The sequence below is a fragment of the Bufo gargarizans genome, chromosome 6 (genome assembly GCF_014858855.1).
Source record: "Bufo gargarizans isolate SCDJY-AF-19 chromosome 6, ASM1485885v1, whole genome shotgun sequence".
Classification (NCBI taxonomy): domain Eukaryota; kingdom Metazoa; phylum Chordata; class Amphibia; order Anura; family Bufonidae; genus Bufo; species Bufo gargarizans.
Genome location: NC_058085.1, coordinates 187,078,140 through 187,091,125, shown reverse-complemented (window position 1 = coordinate 187,091,125; position 12,986 = coordinate 187,078,140). Strand labels below are relative to the sequence as shown.

Sequence of the window (12,986 nt, the reverse complement as noted above, 5' to 3'; positions counted from 1 at the left end):
GGCAGCAGCAGCATCAGGAGGAGGCCACAGGGTGGCACAATGACAGAGTGTGGAGGTGGTGGCACCAGGAGCATCAAGAGGAGGCCACAAGGTGGCACAATGACAGTGTAGAGGTGGCTGCATCATGAGGAGGCCACAGAGTGGCACAATGACAGAGTGTGGAAGTGGCAGCAGCATCAGGAGGAGGCCACAGGGTGGCACAATCACAGAGTGTGGAGGTGGCAGCAGCATCATCAGGAGGCCACAGAGTAGCAAGGTGACATAGTGTTGAGGTAGCTTCACCATTAGGAGACCACAGAGTGGCAAGGTGACACCCAATATGGTGTATAAAAAACATTCCTTGCTCTAGAAACTGTGATTTGCAGCCTTTTTGTGGATACTGTGATAAGTGGTATTTTTCTAAACATGTCCATAATATTTCTTGCAGTCAAGTGTGATGATCTGGAGAAGCTAGCCACAAGAACTCAAAAGTAAAATCAGAGTCAGATGATCTCAGAATTTTCAGCTTTTGGCTGATATAGTCAATAAAGGTGTATTCCCATTTTAACCACACATGGGATATTGCCAGGATATGCCTTAAATGTCTGACAGATGTGATTCCCACCTCTGTGACCCTCACTCATTCTAAAGTATGGGGGTCCACAACTCTGATTCTTACTGTCTCCTACTATTTAACTAAGGGTGGAAATAACCCCTATAGTGCTAGGATTTTAATCTGAAGCAACTTTCTGGGCTTAACTTTTAAGACTTCAAAATTTGGGAACAGATACAGTTTATCTTCCTTATTCCATCATATTGAGAACATACAGAAATGACAATATAGGTGACTCATTTTACGTATTTCACAGGGGTGGTCTTAAATGTATAAGGTATAAGGCTACTTTCATACTGGCGTTTTGGTTTCCTTTTGTGAGATTCGTTCAGGGATCTCACAAGCGGTCCAAAACAGATCAGTTTTGCCCTAATGCATTCTGAATGGATAAGGATAGGTTCAGAATGCATCAGTTTGCCTCCATTCCGCTCTGGTGGTAGACACTAAAACACTGATTGCAGCGTTTTGTTGTCTGCCTGACGATGCGGAGCCAAATGGATCCGTTTTCACTGACACAATAGAAAACAGATCCGCCCCCCATTGACTTTCAATGGTGTTCAAGACGGATCCGTTTTGGCAATGTTAAAGATAATGCAAACGGATCCGTTCTGAAAAGACGCATGCGGTTATATTATGGGTGCGGATTCGCACCAAACGCGAGTGTGAAATTAGCCTAAATTACTGTTTTACCGAATCTTTTCCAACAAGTATATATATATCAATCTGCTCGGCTTCTTCTGCTCTATTGCTACATGAAGTTTGGGGATACCCCTGCCTCAACCAGCAAATGTCAATTACAACAACAGATTTTGACTGGCCATAAATATTATACCACCCAAAATACAGGCTTCTGTATTCAAATGTGACACGCTGTTTTTATGTGAATGTAGGATTGTCACCCCTGCATTCATAATCCAGGGACCACCTTTTATCACTTCTTCTAAATACTGTATTTCACACATGCAGGCAAATATACAATTCGCTAGCCGTTGTACATGTAAAATAGTAGAAAGCTGTCTCGGAATCAGGCTATAATTGATTTTAATTGCAATCATTATCAAAAACAGGAAAAAATGTGTTTGGAAAAATCACTTCTGCTTCTAAATGTATGATATTTAATCAATTTTGCAGAAATATGCTATTTAGGAATGACAGCTGTAGCCATGCAAAATGTATTTTGCTATAGTATTTCCCAATCAAACAAATCAAAGAACCTCTAAAGTGTCCTTAAGGCCGCATTCACCGTGGTGTCACCGTTCTTGTGTTGCGCACAGCAAACTGCAGTTACGCAAAAAATTAGCGCTGTCCGTGTGTGCTCCACAACGGATCCGCAATCAACGGATCCGCAATCCAAAAGATGCAGCAAAAGATAGGACATATTCAAGTTTTTGCGGCATGGAGGTAGAGACCCAGAAGCTCACTTGTGTTTCCGTTGGTCTCTAGGTCCACAGAAAGTGACGTCAGCAGAATGTGATGTTAGTCTAATGCAGACAGGGAGTGTTAAAGCAGCTAAGGTTCAAAGCTGTGCAAAGGGACAGCACATGTGCCAGCCCTCCGGAGAAAGAGTTACTAGATTATACACATAGTGTAACAGTTCTACAAGTGGTAGTGCAAAGCTTTCTGTCATAGATGATAAATGCCTGCATCTTGACTACAGACTTCCCTGCATGTGGTGGGATCTAATGAGCTTCAAGTTCCCCATCATGCCAAAAGAAAAGCCTAGAGACTGTGCTATATTGAGGCGATACCAATATAGTGAGGGGAACAAGTTCCACCCTTTTGTTGAGCTGAGAAAGACTGAGCAGATTATAAGAAGGAGACTTAACCTACTTCCTCCTATAATTAGTCTGGCAAAATTGCAAATGTAAACTGTAAAGACTCTTCACTGACAGCAAAAGTCCAATATAACCTCTAAAAAAAAGATTTTGTGCTGTAATGGTGCAGATGCATGTACATGTACAGACATATATCAATTTATTGACATCTTTTATGACTTAGAAATATGAAAGTGTGATCATTTATATTATGGAATGTATAATATAAAGTATATAATCACCCTAACATTTTTTTACTCTTTTTTTTTTTCTGGTTGTATTGCCATACTGTATAATGCCCATGTGCTTTTAGTTGTTGGAAAAGTATTGACTGATCTTGACAAAGCTCCTAAAATTGGTCTCTTCTGTGATCTTCAAAAACAGTATGTATGGTTCAGCTTTGTATCTGTATTCCTCAGCCAGATAAGTAAAAGCTTTTGGCCTTTCCAAAAACTGAAGCTGTGAAGTATTCATCATGCTATGTTTAATACTGACAAATGTAAAGCTATGCACATGGAAAGGAATAATGCAAGTCAACCGTACATACTAAATGGTAAAACACTCGGTAAGGCCCCATGCACACGGCCGTTGTTCACGGCCGTGTGCGGGCCGTGGAACCGCGGCCTGGATCCCTCCTGAGAGCAGGAGCGCACGGCGTCACTGGTTGCTATGACGCTGTGCGCTCCCTGCTGCCGGCACAGTACAGTAATACACTGGTATAGATCATACCAGTGTATTACTGTATTGCGGCGGCAGCAGGGAGCACACGGCGTCATAGCAACCAGTGACGCCGTGCGCTCCTGCTCTCAGGAGGGATCCAGGCCGCGGTTCCACGGCCATGAACAACGGCCGTGTGCATGGGGCCTAACACTGACATGGAAAAGGATCTAGGAATTTTAATAAACAGCAAACTAAGCTGCAAAAACTAGTGTCAGGCAGCTGCTTCCAAGGCCAATAAGATAATGGGTTGCATCAGAAGGGGCATAGATGCCCGTGATAAGAACATAGTCCTACCACTTTACAAATCGCTAGTCAGACCACACATGGAGTACTGTGTAAGTTCTGGGCTCCTGTAAACAAGGCAGACATAGCAGAGCTGGAGAGGGTCCAGAGGAGGGCAACTAAAGTAATAACTGGAATGGGGCAACTAGAGTACCTTGAAAGATTATCAAAATTAGGGTTATTCACTTTAGAAAAAAGACAACTGAGGGGAGAATCTAATTAATATGTATAAATATATCAGGGGTCAGTACAGAGATCTATCCCATCATTAGTGTTGATCACGAATATTCGAATTGCGAATTTTAATCGCGAATATCGGCACTTCGAAAATTCGCAAATATTTTGAATATCGCTAAATATATTCGTAATTGCGAATATTAGATTTTTGGGAAAATACCAGTTCATGCGAATTTTTAATGCGAAAATTTAAATGCGCATTTTATGCGAATTTTCACAATCAAGAAAATAATGCCTGGAGATCATGAATTCGTGAATTCTCGAATATATGGCGAATATTCGTTCAAATATTAGCGAAATATCGCGAATTCGAATATTGCCCCTGCCGCTCATCACTACCCATCATCTATTTATCCCCAGGACTGTGACTGTGACGAGGGGACATCCTCTGCGTCTGGAGGAAAGAAGGTTTGTACACAAACATAGAAGAGGATTCTTTACGGTAAGAGCAGTAAGACTATGGAACTCTCTGCCTGAGGAGCTGGTGATGGTGAGTACAATAAAGGAATTCAAGAGGGGCCTGGATGTATTTCTGGAGCGTAATAATATTACAGGCTATAGCTACTAGAGAGGGGTCGTTGATCCAGGGAGTTATTCTGATTGCCTGATTGGAGTCGGGAAGGAATTCTTTATTCCCCTAAAGTGGGGAAAATTGGCTTCTACCTCACAGTTTTTTTTTTTTTGCCTTCTTCTGGATCAACTTGCAGGATGACAGGCCGAACTGGATGGAAAAATGTCTTTTTTCGGCCTTATGTACTATGTTACTATGTGTAACTCTTTTCAGTGAAGCTGATTTTTTCCATAATGAAAAACCACAGTGATCACCCAAAGAAGATTACCCAAACTGGCTGTGCATGATAAAACCTTGTCCACACTTAAAGAGAACCTGTCACCATGAAATACAATCTGCAGGCAGCATGTTATAGAGCAGGAGGAGCTGAGCAGATGTCCCCATAGTTTTAAGGGAAAAGATTCAGTAAAACTTGTAATTCATACATTTTTATCTTAGTTTTTTCTGACTTCATTGTTAACGGGGGAGGTGTTATCAGTAAATGATAGCATTCTCTGTGTAAATGTGTATACAGACATAGCTGTCAGTCACTGATAACACCTCCCTGTGAACAATGAAATCAGAAATAGCAGAGATACTGAATCTTTTCTCACAGAACTATATATCAATCTGCTCAGCTCCTTCTGTTCTATAACTTGCCGCCTGCAGATACCACTGCATTTTGTGGTGACAGCTTCTCTTTAAGTTGAGAGCAGCAATCACAGCTCCATCAGTGGGTTCAGCTAACATCCATCTAATGTGTATGGCCACCTTTACTACCACTGGAAGAGAGAAAGATTAGGCTAGTGCTACACTGTGATTTCAAAACGTGTGATCTAAGATCGCAATGTCTTGCAGGCTGATACAACCACCTGACAGTCGCCAGAGATCCACTCTGTTGGACTGCTGCACCATCACATGTACTATCATTATGCACAAATAGCAGTGCAACATGTCTGGTCTTAATGTCACATGGCCACAAGTCACTGTGAAGCCCTAGCCTCAAAATAATGGAAAAAAAGAGACAACATTGAGTATGTAGGCAAAAGAGAGGTTAGTGAAGTGAAGAAAATGCATGGGTCAGAATGGAGGCTGCAATACTAATAATCTTTAGATTTATTTCACCTCACAGATTTTTTGAGCTCTTAGAAAGGTCAAACCCCAAATATGCAAGTTAGGCGGCCACATGGTTAGGCACACTTGTGGGTGTTGTTAACCTGTGCAGAGATGGCACAAATAGCTTGGTGGAAACAAACAATGGCAAGGGGGGTGAATTCATTCAAATATTTGCAACTCACTTTACACACAGAAAACCTGCATTTGCAGCTGTTCCTTTTAAGAGAATGGCATTTTGTATGATCTTGGTGTGCTGGACTTTTGTCCTGCCTATCGTAGACCACCTCGCCACTTCAGTATTTCAGAATTCGGTGTAAGACATTCCTGCTGTCAAAATTAATTTTATTGTACAAGTACAGCATGTTCTGTACTGCACCGTGTAAGTGAATGCGCTGTATTATATTTGTAGCTACATCACATATAGCTGAACGTTTCCGTAAAGAATACTATGCTCACTCTTTAGTAAGGTTCTTTAACAAGACCCATCATAGTGGGACATATACAGTGCATTCGGAAAGTCTTCAGACCTTTCAAATGTTGCAGCCTTGTGCTAAAAAAAAAAAAAAAAAAAAAAAAAAGGTTTCCAACATCAATCTACACTTAATACCTTAAAATGAGAAAGTGAAAAAAAAATACCTGAATTTTAGAAAATGTAGCAAATTTATATAAAAGGAAAAATAAAAATTCAGACCCCTTGTATGACACTTGAAATTTAGCTCTGGGAGTCTCCCATTTCTCAGTTAATTTTTTAGATGTGTCTACACCTTGACTGGAGTCCACCTGTTGTAAATTCAATTGATTGGACATATCCTTTTCTATATGAAGTCTCACAGCTGACAATGCATATCAGAGCAAAAACCAAGCCATGGGAAGGAAAATAACTGCATGTGGAGCTATAGATGGGATTGTAAGGAGGAACATATCTGGAGAAGGATACAATAAAATGTCTACAATACTGAAAGTTTCCAAGAGCACAGTGGCCTCAATAATTCTAGAGGAAGTCTGGAACAACCAGAACTCCTAGAATTGGCCACCCCACCGAACTATGTATGGGGGAAGAAGGGCCTTGGAAAAAGAGAGGTGGCCAAGAACCCAATGGTCACTCATTCTGAGCGCCAAAGATCCTGTGTGCAGATGGGAAAAAACTTCCTGAAGTTCAACCATTATGGCAGAAAAGCCAGAAAGAAACCTCTCATCAGTAAAAGACGCATGAATGCTTGTCTTGAGTTTGTGAAAAAGCACCTAAAGGACTCTCAGACTGCAAGAAACAAACACTGAACTTTTTGGCATCAATTCTAAGCTTCATGTTTAGAGGAATCCAGGTACTGCCCTATACTATCCCGACAATGAAAAATGGTGGTGACAACATCAAGCTGTGAGGATGTTTTTTTTAGCTGCTGGGGCAGGGAGACTAGTCAGGGTTGAGGAAAAGCTGAATGGAGCAAAGTACAGAGATATTAGTAATGAAAACCTTATTCAGAGTGTTCTGGACCTCAGAATGGGCAAAGGGATCTCCTTCTAACAAGGCAATGACCTTAAGCACACAGCCAAAACACCAGGGGAGTGGCTTAGGGACAACTCTGTGAATGTCCTTGAGTGGCCCAGCCAAACTGGCTATTGAAACTAATGGAACATCTCTGGAGATAATTAAAAATGATCACCAATAGTCCCATCCAACCTGACTGAAGAAGGCTATAATCGATGTCAAAGGTGTTTCAACTAGGTCCAGAGTAAAGGGTCTGAATACTTATGTCAATGCAAGATTTTAGTTTTTCCTTTTCAATAAATTAGCCAAGATTTCAAACATTCTGTTTTCACTTTCTCATTATGTGGTACTGAGCGCAAAATGGGGAAAAAAACTGACTTTTTATTTATTTTAGCAAAAGGCCACAACATAATAAAATGTAAAAAAAAATTATGAAAAGGGTCTAAACACTGAGCACTGTAAGCCACTTCCTAAGCAGTATTATAATGACTGACTTCATATGTAGACCATGTAAGGTGTTGGTACGGTTTCTTTTACTACTCCTGTTTTTAAGTTTCACTCTGGACCACAGATTTCATTTACTTTCATTTTTCTATTGCAAATCAAGTAATGAAATCCATCATGACACTAGTTTCCATAAATAAGACCCATTGCCTTTATGAATGAAATAACAGTTTTCTCATTGTGTTGAAATGCATCACTGGGCACCTTTTAGTAAAGCCAAAAGCATTCACTGTCTAAAGGTATTAATAAGCATACATGTCAGTCAGTTGTCAGCCCAAAAATCAGTTCCATTTATCTGAATGGGACTGGGGCATGAATTTCTACAAAAAATCTGGCATGTTTGAATATACCCTAAAATAGCCAGCCACAGTGCCCAAATAACAGTGGTAGCTATACAGGGTACCGATAACGATGACGACCACACCACCGCATACCAGTGATCACAAGCTACTGTGCCCCTATAACAGATAATTAGTCCTTCATTACAGCCACAGTACCCCTTAAATAACCATTTTGCCCATAACACTGATACAGCCACCTTAAAAGGGTTCTCTGGGAATTAAAAAAATACAAATACTTAAATATTACTTTATTATAAATATATTCCTAAATACCTTTCATTAGTTATAATGGCTCTTTTTGTCTAGGGAGGAATCATTGGGCGGAATAAAATGGCCGCTGTCCTATTAGTACACACAAAATCTGTTCTAATCGCACAGGAGGACAAGTCACTTCACAACACTGAGCTAAAGAGCTGCCTCCTCCTCCTCTTTGCTCTGCTTGTCAGGGATTATGATCCCGAATACAGCTGATAAGATCTTCGGCAGAATCACTGAATGGTGTTCATGAGGAGACATGTACAGAGAGGACAGACAGGACAGACTGAGGTAATGTGGGGGTGTGGTAATGGAGACTGCATACAAGTGCTGCTGTTCGTTATTACATCCCCACCCTCCTCTCTGTACTTCATGTCTCCTTAGATGAAGTACAGAGAGGAGGATGTGGCTAATGGGCAGCAGCACTTGTATGCAGTCTCCATTACAACAGCCCCACATTACCACATCCTGTCCTGTCTGTCCTCTCTGCATATTATGTGTCCTTAGAAACTCCATTCCCACAGAGATTCAGCTGAAGATCATATTAAACTGTATTCAGAACCATAACACTTGACAAGCAGAGAAGAGAGGAGGATGAGGCAGCTCTTTAGCTCAGTGTTCTGAACTAAATTGTCCTCCTGTGTCATTAGGACAGGTTTTGTGTGTACTAATAGGACGGTAGCCATTTTATTTCATCTGATGATTACCTCCCAGATAAATTAAACCATTATAACTAATGAAACGTTTTTGGGAATATATTTATAATAAAGTAATATTTAAGTATTTTCAGTATTTTTTTTTTCTTAATTCCCAGAGAACCCATTTAACATCCATAGTGGTCCCACAACCCTTATGGCCAAAGAACCCCTTGATATGCACAGTCTTTCTTTTTATTAAAGACTTCCATAGAGAGAATGTCCCTATATATAAGGGTATCAAACGTACAGTTTTCTAAAATATCATAGACAAATTTTCCTCACCTAAACCCTTAATCTACTCCTTAAAAAATTACATTAAAATAATCAGGAGAGACATGAAGAGGACTTTGTGAAAATGAAGCTGAAATTCACAGTACACAGAAGTCAGCAGAGATTTTCTCAGAAGAGAATCAAACTACTACTAGTTATCTGAGTTGCAGTATATTAATAGATTTAGAAGACAGTAGACAGCAAGGAAAGCACTATAATAATTTCGAAAAGAAGCAAGAACCATTCACACTTCACCCCACACACATTACACATTACAGGTCAGGTACAGCTGGAGGTGAAAAAACCCACCAAAATCTTTTAAACTATCCATTAACACAGGAAGTAACAAAGACCTGGTACTGTAAGTAAAATGGTCCAACAATTCAGAAAAAGGTATTTAACCTCGAGTAAAGACTGAGTAAGCAGAAAGATTGAATAAATAGTTTAACAATGAGCATAGCATAGTTTAAAAAAATAAAAACCACCCAAGAACTTTCTTCTTCCATAAATATAAAAGTCTACATACATGTTAGGGTTTGTCACCTGGTTTGGGGGCCACCAAACTACCTGCATGCTGTCATACAGCTTAGGTTTAGAGTCCCAAACCTGCAAGCCCATCCATCCATGCAAAGAATAGTAAATACAAATTGAACATACTGTGAGAAGAGTCTGGGGCTATTCTCCAGCAGGAGCGCTGTTGAAGCTGAGAACAGGACACCACAATTCACTACATAGGTGCTGATAAGCAGTACATGCTCATTGAACGGAGATGTACCATCCTCAGCTTCATTGGCTCAGGGTGCATAAGCAAGACTAGCAGACTCTTCTCCCAGTTTATTTAATATTCTTTGCAGGAACCTCCTAATATATCCCCACTGAACGGTTATCATTATTAAAACGGTTGTCTAGCTTTTACTAAGTGATTGGCTATCCTTAGGATTGGCCATCACTAGCTGAATGACAGGGTTGGACACCTTGCATCCATCAATAAAGTTAATGGAAGCAGTGCTGTAGTAAGCAGCTCTGCACGCTAGAATGTTGACGCAACTTACATTTTCTTCTGTTCCTGTCTTCTCCTACGATGACCGCTGGCAGCTGTAATCCTCCAGGAGATGTTGGATTTGAGTACATGCCAGCTTCTCCAACCAAAGATACCACTCCATTACAATCCACTGAACTGTTTCTCTTGCCATTCTGTGTGAACCCGGGTGTATTTGGATAGGAGTTGGCACTTGTTTGGCTCTGTATACTTTGGCGTCTTCCTGCACGTGGAACGAGCAAAGATCCTCTGTGACCATAACTGGCATTGCTCCCTTCATCATCTGCAAATTCAGTCTCTGAGTAAAGGTCTCTAGGACGGAAATTAAATATGTTTCCATTGCTTTTCCTCCGTCTACCAGAGATAGGTCCAATACCGATGCCAAGTAAGGACTAAAAAATAAAATATAAGTCAGTGGCATAATAATAATGTATCATTCTCCATCCTGATAGATTTGTACTGAATAATGCACTCCCGTGTATTTAGGATGACTGGCCTGTCTGATTTACGTATAGACATACAGTTGTGTATATACTTTATAAGTATAAAATGTTCGAAATAGGAGTCAGCTATTCCCTGCAGTGTAGCTGCTGTTTCAGTCCAGTCTTGAAGGGATGTGACACCTGTCAAGAACTGGTAGAGTGCTCTTTAATCCGCTCCAAATTAGCTACAAGCAAATAGGTGTAGAAAGAAATGACATTTGCTTTACTTGAAAGACTAGCACAGTGGCCACTTCCTCCGGGAGAACATGAACAGGTGCACTGAGGTCATATTAATTTGCAAAGATGAGTGATTTATGAACTAAAGAGATCTTCAAAGGAACATTTAAGTAATAGACTCACTGCCCAAATTTGGATTCACTGAGCATGGTCAAGGGTTGTGGACATGAATAGAGGCTACACTGCTCCACGTCTATCTATCTATCTCTTATCATCCTAGTTATCAATCTGTTCTCTGTATCTAGCTATAGGTTTACTGAATATGCTTATAGCTGGCATTTTGTATGTATCGATCGATCTCATATCTATCTATCTTATATCTATCTATCTCATATCTATCTATCTCATATCTATCTATCTCATATCTATCTATCTCATATCTATCTATCTCATATCTATCTATCTCATATCTATCTATCTTATATCTATCTATCTCATATCTTTCTATCTTATATCTATCTATCTTATATCTATCTATCTATCTCATATCTATCTATCTCATATCTTTCTATCTTATATCTATCTATCTTATATCTATCTATCTATCTATCTTATATCTATCTATCTCATATCTATCTATCTATCTATCTTATATCTATCTATCTCATATCTATCTATCTCATATCTTTCTATCTTATATCTATCTATCTTATATCTATCTATCTATCTATCTTATATCTATCTATATCATATCTATCTATCTATCTATCTTATATCTATCTATCTCATATCTATCTATCTTATATCTATCTATCTTATATCTATCTATCTCATATCTATCTATCTCATATCTTTCTATCTTATATCTATCTATCTTATATCTATCTATCTATCTTATATCTATCTATATCATATCTATCTATCTATCTATCTTATATCTATCTATCTCATATCTATCTATCTTATATCTATCTATCTTATATCTATCTATCTCATATCTTTCTATCTTATATCTATCTATCTTATATCTATCTATCTCATATCTATCTATCTCATATCTTTCTATCTTATATCTATCTATCTTATATCTATCTATCTATCTATCTATCTTATATCTATCTATATCATATCTATCTATCTATCTATCTTATATCTATCTATCTCATATCTATCTATCTATCTTATATCTATCTATCAATCTCTTCGTCTGTCTATCTCTTATCTTCCTAATTATCTGTTAAATGTATAATTATCAATCAATTTTCTGTATCGATAAGTTTATTACATATATGTATCTAACTGGCACCTCATGTCTATCTACCTACTATCTATCTATCCATCTATCTATTTATGAGTCATAAAATTACCGGCTTGCGTCCACTCTCTTCATCAGATTCCCCCCTGTTAGTTCTTAGATCATCGTTATACTCATCAACTTCTGAAGATTTTTTTTTCTTTCTTCGATTTCTTCTTTCTTTGGCACTTTTAGAACTGAATGGTGACATCTCACAAGAGCTATATGATCCGGCATCTGGTCCTTTATTAGCCAGCGCCTGCTTAAGACACATTAAAAAGGCACATATGACAATTTCCGCTCAAGCTTCCCCTGAAAATAATACAGTCCCTTTTAAACACTAGTGAACCTTTATGGCTGTATACATACAGTGTAAAGGGGCCCCATAATATAAAGGGAGCATTCCTACAATAAACATTTATAGGTGATAAATGTCTGATCGCTGGTTGACCCAATGCTGGGATCCCCAATGATCACCAGAACAGGAGCTCCAAAACCCTCCATTGAATCTCCTCCTCACGTCTAGGATGATTTGATGTTTGTTTGCCCCCTTTTCCTACTTTTTCCATGATCCATGGGTTAATTCTTCACTGCTTAACTTTTAACTGCTTTTAACTTTAACCTTGTCAGGCCTGTCCCAGCACATTATTACATCCTTTCAAATAAACTTTTCACATGGGCTGCCGCTATGGTACACACATCTTTACTGCAGTCCCACCAGCTTATAAAATGTCTAAGTCACAGATACGCCTAGTTTTTCCAAATATCCATTTATATTATATTTTACATCAGAGACGTTACAGAGCAGTCGAAAACATAGACAAACAGACAATGTGCTGAAGTGAAGCTGGAATCTTACAGGATGTCTGCTTGGGACTGTCTGTCATTGCCATAATATCTCTACTAACATCAATGCTTCAATATAATGCACCAAGTCATTAGAAAACTGTATCAGTAATGCATAGCATGAAAGTATCACACATACAAAGCTTGGCTAAGCCTAATGTGCATTTCAACTAACCTCTTGTTCCTTCTTTAGTTGCTCCATAGCTTGTTGAAACTCCTTTTCCTTTGCTTCTGCCTCGGCAATGCTGGCTTGGTTCTGCTCTTCATAAGCCATGGCCACCAC

The 12,986-nt window shown here is 39.2% G+C and overlaps 1 protein-coding gene across 2 annotated transcripts in view; it reads right to left on the bottom strand.

The window, feature by feature from the left end:
• The window catches only part of LOC122941149 (sodium channel protein type 5 subunit alpha-like), a 245,311-nt gene extending 235,262 nt beyond the window's left edge, over positions 1-10,049 (bottom strand). For both annotated transcript variants that reach the window (XM_044298180.1, XM_044298181.1), the window contains exon 1: positions 9,918-10,049. The gene's annotated coding sequence lies outside the window, so the exon portion shown is untranslated. The remainder of the gene's footprint in view (positions 1-9,917) is intronic.
• Between the last annotated feature and the right edge of the window lie 2,937 nt (positions 10,050-12,986).